Genomic DNA, 10,122 nt, shown 5'->3' on the forward strand with positions numbered 1-10,122 from the left:
TCTGTCTTCCTACTCTACCCAGTGCCAATTGTCCCCATAAGATTTAATTCCCTTCCTCCTGAGGTAGGACACAGTGATCTTTTCAAGCAGCAAATCCCCCAGACCACACCCAGTACAAGATGCTAATCTCTTCATAGAACATCCCTCTTCACCACAGGAGTCTTCATCGGTGCTACCCCTTCCCACTACCAAAGCAAGACCTTCCCCTGCCCTTTTCAATCCTTATCCCCTCATCCTCATCTATTCCCTTGCAGGCTCTTCTCTCCCTGAGACCACCAGGCTTACCTTCCCCTCTTTGTTAATCCTCAATTTAATCTGTGCACATCACATACTCCCTTCTATCCCCCTGCTTCTCACCTCTCCTTTTATTCACCATCACATTTTGTAATGTAATCTCCTTTTTTTTTTGCAGGTGATGAAAACAGATGATTTTTAATTATTTTGCAAACAGCTAATAAAAAGCACTTACCATTACCTGAGGACCTAGAAGTTCAAGAATTATTAGAAGGGAACATATGAAAAATTTTACAATTCTATTCAACAGAATTACTATTCATGTGAATAGTAATTTTACATTTTTATTTGATATTAAAAATAAAATCAGAAAACAGCAAGCACTAAAAAGTGCATATTATCACTGAGAAAATTCCCATCAAATTTTATGAATGCAACAAAAGCAATGTGATTTTCCCATAAAATGTTCATCAAAAAGGGTAGCTGAGACTTTGATGTTGTATCTATCAGTGAAAAACTATGAGACAGATCTGTTTTTCAAAAGGGGGGAAACTGAGGGTATTACACAATGTGTAGTACCTCTATCAGATAAACAGATGCCTAGATTCAGTGGATATTAAATTATATTTGACATGGTTGGATAAAATGATCTACATTAAATTTCACAGGTAAAACAGCTACTTCTTACTTTGAATCTTATCATTTCATCCCTCCACCAAATATTTACTAGGTTTTCATCAAAATATTTCAAATGAAAGGTTTTTAACTTTTTACAAAGCTATAATCTGATGTTTGCCAACATTATTATTATTATCTCCCCAAAATATATCTGTGTTCAGTGAGTTATTTAATATTAAGTAGTCAGCTTGCAATTAAACCCATGTCTGTTTTTTATTATAATTAAAGAAACTAGTTATCTAACAATTTTGTATACTACAGGATACTCTCTTATACAATCTGTTTTCTTTTTAATAAAAAGTAAGATAGTAAACAAATAAGATATTAAACAGATACTCTACACTTTGACTACAAAGAAATAAAACCCAATTTTAGAAAAATACAGGTAAAATTTCAAGTTAAAAATATATTCCTTTGGTTAAAAGTCATCTCCTTCATAACATTCATTTATAGTCTGTTATCACAGCATGCTCCACCAATCCAATTTAGTCTTCTAATACACCAAACTTGTGGACTAAAATTTTTGTCCAATATTTTATGGGGGCAAGGGAGGTGTCACTTGTTTTGCAGCAATAAAATACTTTGATTTTCTAAAAGAATAGCCTAGTTGCAATAAATGTCTTTGTTTTCATTCTACAAACGATTCTTGCTATCATTACTTTAGAAACCTGTGATACATGTAGTTTTTCTCAGATACGGTATATCCAAACTTTTTATAGAAACCAACGTTTTGTGGAAGACATTCAAGGGCAATTTTGTAACAGTTCAGTTTTTTACTTAGCAGAGTCAGAGTCGACAATAACAGTTTTCCCAGTTGTTTTCCTCTGCATTCATCACTCACAACAACATCTTCTACGCTTCCTCTCTTTGCACATGAATGGATGAATTCAGGTTCTATTATCAGAGTAGCTGTAGCAACAATCTGCCCTATAGTGACATCTTCTACAACTGTAACATAATAATCCCCTGATTTCCTCATGTGCTCAAATGATCCTCTGTTTTGATCTGCAGTACAAAGAGGCCTCAAAACCAAACCATCTCCTGAGTGTGTTGGGAAGTGGCTGGAGAAAATGTTGCAGTATTCTGGCTCCAGTCCACCTCTTTCAATGGACTTGGGTCAAACATAGGTGTTTCATTGGGTTTCATGACTGCAAAGAGGACTGGTGGCGGGGCGTCAAATCTGCATCCGGCTTCCCCTCCTCGCGCCTCCTGTAATGTAATCTCACAAAAAAAAAAAATAATCATCTCTAGGCAGGGTGGCACTAGGTTCTGTCCATACCTCAGGCTCACCTTGCTCTTCACTATTGCCTGATTTCTGCCTTCACCCCTGTCTCTTTGTGTACATTACTTACTGCTCTCTGCCGGCATTCGGTTGCTGTTGCCCTTGGGTGCTGCATTCCTTCACCCCTACTTTTTTGGTTACATTTACATTTATTACAACACATTTTTGTTTTCTGGGGTATCTGAGAAGCAAATACTCCCTTCAGGTTTGGCTTTCTTTCTAAGAATGTTTCAAGTGCTTATTATTGAAATGTCCATCTTTTTTTCATTTATGATTAACCTCCAAATTGCAGGACCCATCACCCTGGACTGTATCCTGAGCTCCACTGCTCTTTGGAACACATTATTCCATTCCCTCCTTCATTTTCTGGTGGGTTCAGAATAGCTCATGTTACTCAAATTTCCTTTCCTTTGTTTTTGAAGGTCTTTCTCCTGATAGCTTGCAGAATTTATGTCTGATGTGAATTCTTAAATTTAACCGTTGCTCTATGTCTTGGAATGTGCAGCCTTGGTTTTTCTTCTGGAGGCAACCTATGAGTTCTCTCCATTGATATTTCATTTTCTATGTTCAGAAGTTCTGGGCAGTTTTCTTGTATTATTTCCTTCATTAGGGTGTTAAGAGTTTTTTTTTTTGTCCTGCTGTGTTTTTCTGAGAGACCTATGATCCTTAGTTTGGCCCTACACATTCTATCTTTGAGATCAGTATATTTTGCTTGCATAATAGGCACATTTTCTTTTAATTTTTTTTTTTTTTGGCTTCTCTTCTAGATTGTCCTTCATTTCTGTGCATTTACTTTCCAAGCTATTTTTCTCTCTTTTGTTTTTTTAGTGAGACTGGCCATCACAGATTCAGTTTTTCTATTCTGCTCATTATTTTTATTGTGCAGGCCATAAATTCTGCTCTCATAATTCTCATTTCTCTTTTGAACCACTCAAGAACAGTGTGCTCTGGTTCCAAGTTCTCCTTATATTCCACAGGTATTTAAATTTAAATTCCACAGGGTCTCATCAAGTGTTGTATCATTTTCCTTTGTTTAGGACTATTTATTCATCTATGTTTGAACTTGTTTACTAGATCTGGAAACTGTATTTGTTTCTGCTATTAATGTTTTCTGTTGATTTATTTTCCTATGTTCAAGTCTTAGAGTTTTCTTCTTCCTGAGATCTCTGTAATTCTGTAATTTCATATTGTCTCCCCTACCCAGCACTGTTCACTTTCTGACTCTTTGATTCCTCTCTGCTTGTGGTTTCCTTGGGGGCTGAATCTCAGTCTTCTTCCATGCTGGGTAATTGATATTACATCAAGCTTAGGTCTCTACTGCAAGTGACTTTTGGGTGGATAGAGCTATCCCCAGCTGGGTGCTGAACGCATTCTCTAGGCTTAGTGAAGTGTGGCATTGCCCTTCCTATACATACTGTGTCTTATGTCAGTGTCCTGTCCCACTTCCTATGTTCCCCAGTTCTCTGTTCTGATATGGCAGTTCAGAGAGGTGTCATGCTGGTGCTATGGGTTGATTTTAGTAGTTTAGGTCTCCACCGTTCTGGGAGGAGGGGGTAGAGTGACATATGGTGTTGAGCTCTCTTTCCAGCCCAGACATGTATCCTATCTCTTTTCCTCTGTGCCTGGCTCTCCTACAGAGACCTTTTTTGAGGCACAGAATACTGCCTGCTGTAGTGCTGGCTGTATGGTCCCAGAAAGCTTCAGTGATCTGGAGACCTGCCAAGGCAGGCTGGCTATCTGTCGTGGAACAAGGAAAGTTCTTCAGTCTGGAGTCAGGATCACCAACTGCACTGGACAGAGGAAAGGAAAACTGGAGTAGTGCAGTTTTGTTGTGAGCCCATGTGGGGCAGTTAGTGACTGCAGCAGGAGGTGTGGGGGAGGGGTGCTGAGTGAGCTTAGTGTATTGATCACTTTATGGCTTTGTTGTTGCTTTCCCTTCTTTTGGATCTAAGTGTCCTAAAATCATGGAGACTGCTGAAGTTGTTTTATCTTTGATGCATAATTCCTGTTTTGGAGAGGCTTGAGAGGTCATGGCGATCACAGAAAATGACCAGTTGTCCATCTGTTTTCTTATATGAAGCAGAAGTCTCCTGACTCTGACACTTACTTTCTACATGACAATGGACAAGTCATTTAACTGTTCTAAGCCTCAATTCTGTCATTTGTAAAATCAGACTTATATGTAGTCCCCTCCTCTCAGAGTTGTTTTATAATTTGTTATCGCTTAGTCATTTCAGTAATTTCTGGCTCTTTGTGATCTCATTTAGGGTTTCTTGGCAAAGATACTGCCATTTCCTTCTCTAGTTCATTTTACAGATGAGGAACTGAGGCAAAGAGTTAAATGACTTGTCCAGGGTCACACAGTTACTAAGTGTCTGAGACAAGATTTAAACTCAGGTTTTCCTGACTCCAGACCCAGTGCTCTATCCACTGTGCCATCTGGCTGCCCCTTTATAATAATATTAACTAATAAAATGTCTTAAGGTTTGCAAATTGCTTTATATATATTATCTCATTTGATTTTCATCATGAGGCAGGTGCTGTTAGCTTCATTTTACAGAAGAGGAAACTGAGCCTGACAGATATTAAGTGACTTCCTTAGGGTCAGATAGCTAATAAGTGAATTGAGGTCTTCAGATCTAGGGCTCTATCCTTACTATACCACCTAGCTGCTCCTCCATGGTAGAAATGGGACAGAGAAATTTTTTTTGCAGTACCCTACACTTATATTTATACAGTGCTTTATGATTTACATACACTATTTCATCTGATTCTCTAGCTCAGTTAGTATTGTTCCTACTGAACAATATCACACAGCTAGTAAAATGATAATAGAGACATCATTCAAACCCAGGGCTTCTGAATTCAAGTCTATTGTTCTTTGCAATTCGCTCTTTTTTATATTATTAAATTTTTAAAATTAATTTTGAATTTCAATATAAAAAGACAAAAAAAAAGAACATTTCCATGTACACAGCACAACATGAAAGAGGATGCAATATAAAACCATAAATTTACATTTCACGCTTTATTTTTACTGTTTTTTTTTTAGGCAGTTGGGGTTAAGTGACTTGCCCAGGGTCACACAGCTAGTAAGTGTCAAGTGTTTGGTCTGAGGCCGATTTGAACTCAGGTACTCCTGACTTCAGAGCCGGTGCTCTACTGTTTTACTTTGAAAAACTTTATAATAAACACTACACATTCTTTTCAAAGCTACCCTGATTTTCTGTGCTTCTTTCTAAATTTTCATTTGTTCTCTGCTGTGCACTTTTTTTTCTCCCTCTCCATTCTGCAATTCACTCTCCTTATTCCTTCCTCCCTAACACCTCCCCCTCCCCCCAAATTGAGCACATAATAAGTTCTCAGAAATGTGTTCAGTGACTGAATCTAATGGATTAAATCTGGTCATGCTATGAACTCTATGACCTATTCATATAGAGTAGCCCCAGTCCTTGTTGCCCAAATGAGGTCCATTGAACCCCCTATATTATGTCCTTAGCACTCATTCCAAAATGGCTTGTTAGCTTTTTTGATGGCATGAAGAAACTGTCAGTTTTAGAACCTCTAATCAGAAACTGCTTAGATTAGAATTAGTGTAATTAATAAAATTGTTTCTGATGGGCTTGTACTGAAAAAGGAGTAGCAAATTATCTTTCACAACTCTCTTTTCTAGCAAAACTGGACTACTACATATTCCTTGACCTCATCTTGAATTCTTCTGCTTTTCTTTATGCACTATTTCAGGACATTCTTTTTCTCTTATCTCTACCTTTTGAAATTCTCTTCTTTCAAGGCCCAGCTCAAATGTCATTTTTTTCCCCCATTAAGACTCCCTTTATTCTCCCGGCTGAAAGTGAGTTCTTCCTCCTCAAATATTTGTATATGTAGTGTACCTTTCTACTCCATGGTTTTAGTTAATTAGTGCTGCTTCTAACCACCCTACCCCCAACATCTTAGTGCAGTTACTCATTAACACCCACCTGGACTACTGCAATAGCCTTATGATAGTAAAGTGGAAAAACCACTAGCTGTGGAACTGGAGGTCCTGGGTTCAAAATCTCTCTCTGACATAATCTGTTTGATGTTAGATAAAACACTTAACCTCTTTAGGCCTATTTCTTCATCTGTAAAGTGAGGGAGGAGAGGTCGACTAGATGACCTCTGAGTCTCCTTCCACAAATAGGTGTCTGTCATTCTCCTAATTCATCATTCTTAGTGTTGCTGGAATAATTTTGGTTTTTGTGACTTTGTGTGCAGATGATTGTACATTCAATGCAGCCTCTCAGGCTGACATGCAGTAGAATATGGATCAATCTGCTGTAGCTTGTGCTAATTTTGGCCTAACAATTAACACCAAGAAAACACAGGTTCTCCACTGGCCAGTACCACACCATCCATTATGTAGAACCATTGGTTACAACAAATGGAGGAATTTTGAACGCTGAAGATAGGTTCACTTACCTTGGCGGTATACTTTCCAAGGATGTCCACAGAGATGATGAGGTTGGTGCAGGAACTGCCAGAGCCAGCTCAGCATTTTGGAGGCTCCAAAGGAAAGTGTGGGAAAGAAGAGGTATTAGGCTGCTTACCAAACTGAAAGTCTGCAGAGCTCTTATGCTGACCTCACTGTTGCATGTCTGTGAAACCTGGACAGTATACCACTGCCAGGCCAGGAAATTGAATTGCATCCATTTGAACTGTCTTAGGAAGATTCTGAAGATCACCTGGCAAGCTAAGGTACCATACACTGAGGTACTCTGTAGAACTGATCTGCCACGCATTCCAATTCTGCTGTAGAGAGCACAACTCCAATGGGCTGGCCGTGTTATTTGAATGCCAAAAATACATTTTCCTAAAGGCTTTTACAGAGAACTCACACAGGGCACGTGCTCATCTGGAGGTCAGAAGAAACAACACAAGGACACTCTCAAAGTCTCTCTGAAGAACTCTGGAATTGATTGTGAGACATGGGAGACACTAGCATAGGATCACCCAGCATGATGTGCCTGCACCAAAGAAGGCACTGTGCTCTATGAACAAAATAGAATTGCAGTAGCTCAAAAGAAATGTGAGATGTGTAAATTTAGAGGTAACTCCATTCCAAAGGTTCACATGGACTATTTGTGCCTGACTGGTGGTAGTCTTCCTAGCTCATACTGCTCTGATCAGCCACAGTTGGATACACTGTACGTTGGCCCTGACACAAGTGATGTCATTTTGGTCCTCTTCAAGAACAAAGGACAACCAGCAAACCAACAGAGAATAATCTTATGCATGGATATCCATTCTTAAAAATCTTTAGTGGCCTACTGAGTAAAGTTTAACCTCCTTTCCCTGGCCTTCAAGGACCTCCATAATCTTGGGCCATATTTTTAAGCCTTCACTCTTATTAAAGCCACTTTCAAGGGGCAGCTAGGTGGCACAGTGGATAGAGTACTGGCCCTGGAGTCAGGAGGACCTGAGTTCAAATCCAGCCTCAGACACTTGATACTTATTAGCTGTGTGACCCCGGACAAGTCACTTAACCCCAACTGCCTCACCAAAAAGCAAAAACTTTTTTTAAAAAAGACTTTTTCTGTACTTAGTGTTTCATCCAGCTTGAACTACTCTCTACCTCTAAATTCATCCTATATTTTCTTGCCTTGGTTCCTGTTCTCACTTTATTTCCTATGCCTGTAATATCCTTCATCATTTTAAAAAATGTAATTTTTATTTTATTTTTTTTTTTATCTATTGACATTTTTCTCTCTTATACCTTTCCTCTCTAATTCTCGGGGAAAAGAGAAAAGAAAAAAACCTTCCCTCAACTTTTGATTCCTACTGATCTTTTGCTCAATTTAAATGGCCCCTCACCCAGGAAGCTTTCCTAGGTCCCTGTTGTCTCTCATCTTACATTGTACTTTGCACCCTTATAATTACCTTTTCCTTATCTTTGTCAGCCCTCTACCAGACCATGATCTTCATGAGAAAAGAGCTTGTCTTACATAAACTCTTTGTGTCCCCAAGAACAGAGCTCTCTGCACATAGCAATAGGCACTTATTTTTGAATTAAATGATTGAAAAGACTATATTTTATTTATCTTCCTTAGCCCTACTAGTACTCTGCACATATTTACTTGGTCCTAGGACACTTGTTGAAGTTGCTTATGTTGATGTAAAAAGGAAACAAAATTGTGAGATTTGCAGTATTTTATTTCAAACAATTAGAAGTCAGGAGGCCATGAATAAAGTGGCCTATAACCAATATATATGGGGATATTTAGAAGTCTAAGAACAGAGAAGCAAAGATCTCTCACATTGTCCATGCATTTATATTTCAATTTGATTATCATTTGCCTCCCTATCTTAAATCTTTCTAGACTGAATTTCTTGAGGACAGGGATGGCATTTTATTCACCTTGGCACAACATTTATAGTCGATGCCTAATTTTGGCCGATTCAAATTCATTCTACCGACATGGGGGTTGTGCTGACTTCATAAACTGCAGTTGACAAAGTGTATAGGTCATTCACATGAGCACATACATGAGGGAGAGTGGAAGAATCTCAAAGAGCCTGCTGCAGGCTTTTTGCTCAGCATCATCCATTTGCATTGTCACCCCCTAAGTAGAATGGAAGTATTGGTGGTCTCCCTTCATTGTGCCAAATCTCAAGTTTACTTCAATGATCAAAAGTAAACGGGATTGTGGATGAGATTTCTGGGGCTGGCTCTGTTTATACAAAGGGGGAATAACCATTGCAATGCAGGCAACTTAAGGACTAGGCTTGAAGCATATGCATGTAAAACACTGGAGTCTCAAATCTTACAAATAACCGAGCAATGCATAATGCTGGGCCAAATTTAATACGCCTCTAAGCAACTCTCCCCCCTCCCCCAATTGTTGACCAAAATCAAAAAGCCCTCTGTGCAAATGTTGGCACCTATTTGGATACCCAGATACTAATAATTTTTGCTTTTGTTCAGATGCAATTTGGCTTGTTCTCATAATTTTACTACTGTTAGCATTTTTGTAATTTATCCTCCTGCAAGTCCTTAATATTGTATGCTGTAGTGAGCTAACATCACAAATATGTCTTCGGTTTATTTTTTGTTTGGTTCTGCTACTGATTTGTAACTTTGATGCAAATCTTGTAGTATGAGGTAACTTCTATAACTTTATGGAAGTAGCCACAAAACTATACAAGTCCTAGGCTTCTTGTGTTAAAACTAGGACACCTGGCAAATAGCAATGTGTCTTTATTGGGCAACTATCATACATCTGTTTGATAAAATAAATATTGTCCTCAATAACTCTGATCACTAAACCACCGTGTAACTATTTGTTTTCACGAGGGACATATGACACTCAGTGGCCCTGGGTTATTATCAAAAGGGCATATTTTCTAGCTTCTAAGATACTACTTACCAAAGGGTCATTCCTTCTTGGGCTCTGCAACAACTCTGTGCCAGTAAGCAGACTGGAGACATCCCTCCCAGGAAACAGTCACCTTATCCTGTTTGCAACTCTTCTGTTCCTCCCTTCAGTGTATCACTAATGCTTTATATAAGAAATATTAAAACACATGACCTGCTGCACAAAGCCCTCAACAGTCTCGAGTGCCTCTGGAACTAGATTAAAATGGAATTGAGAAATGTTTTAAAAAATAAAAATATAACAAAACATAGATGTTAATATGTAGTTTTCTAAGTCAATACTTAGCAATCCTTATACACAATTTAGTGGCCTACACATCTATTTGTTTGACACTAATCCTTTACAAGATCCCTCCCTGAAGAAAGGTAGGATCAAAAATATGTAATTGACTGGTTGGTTCATTGACTAAAAAGTGTATACTCTCAGTGGCTGGTGAAAACCTGTAAAAGCCAAGACCCATCATTAGCAAGAGGACCATAAACAGATTTATGGAGCTATGGCAATGAAAATATA

General features: G+C 38.5%; 1 pseudogene across 1 annotated transcript; it reads right to left on the reverse strand.

The window, feature by feature from the left end:
• Positions 1-1,106: 1,106 nt before the first annotated feature.
• On the reverse strand, positions 1,107-9,682 carry LOC144457050 (glucosamine 6-phosphate N-acetyltransferase pseudogene; annotated as a pseudogene). Its single transcript, XR_013486363.1, has 2 exons — positions 9,601-9,682; positions 1,107-6,739 (listed from the first exon to the last, which is right to left on the reverse strand). The product of XR_013486363.1 is annotated as a glucosamine 6-phosphate N-acetyltransferase pseudogene (transcript).
• Positions 9,683-10,122: the final 440 nt, after the last annotated feature.

This window comes from Phascolarctos cinereus, unplaced genomic scaffold (assembly GCF_003287225.1).
Source record: "Phascolarctos cinereus isolate Bilbo 61053 unplaced genomic scaffold, phaCin_HiC Scaffold_4;HRSCAF=312, whole genome shotgun sequence".
In the NCBI taxonomy this organism is placed as follows: Eukaryota; Metazoa; Chordata; class Mammalia; order Diprotodontia; family Phascolarctidae; genus Phascolarctos; species Phascolarctos cinereus.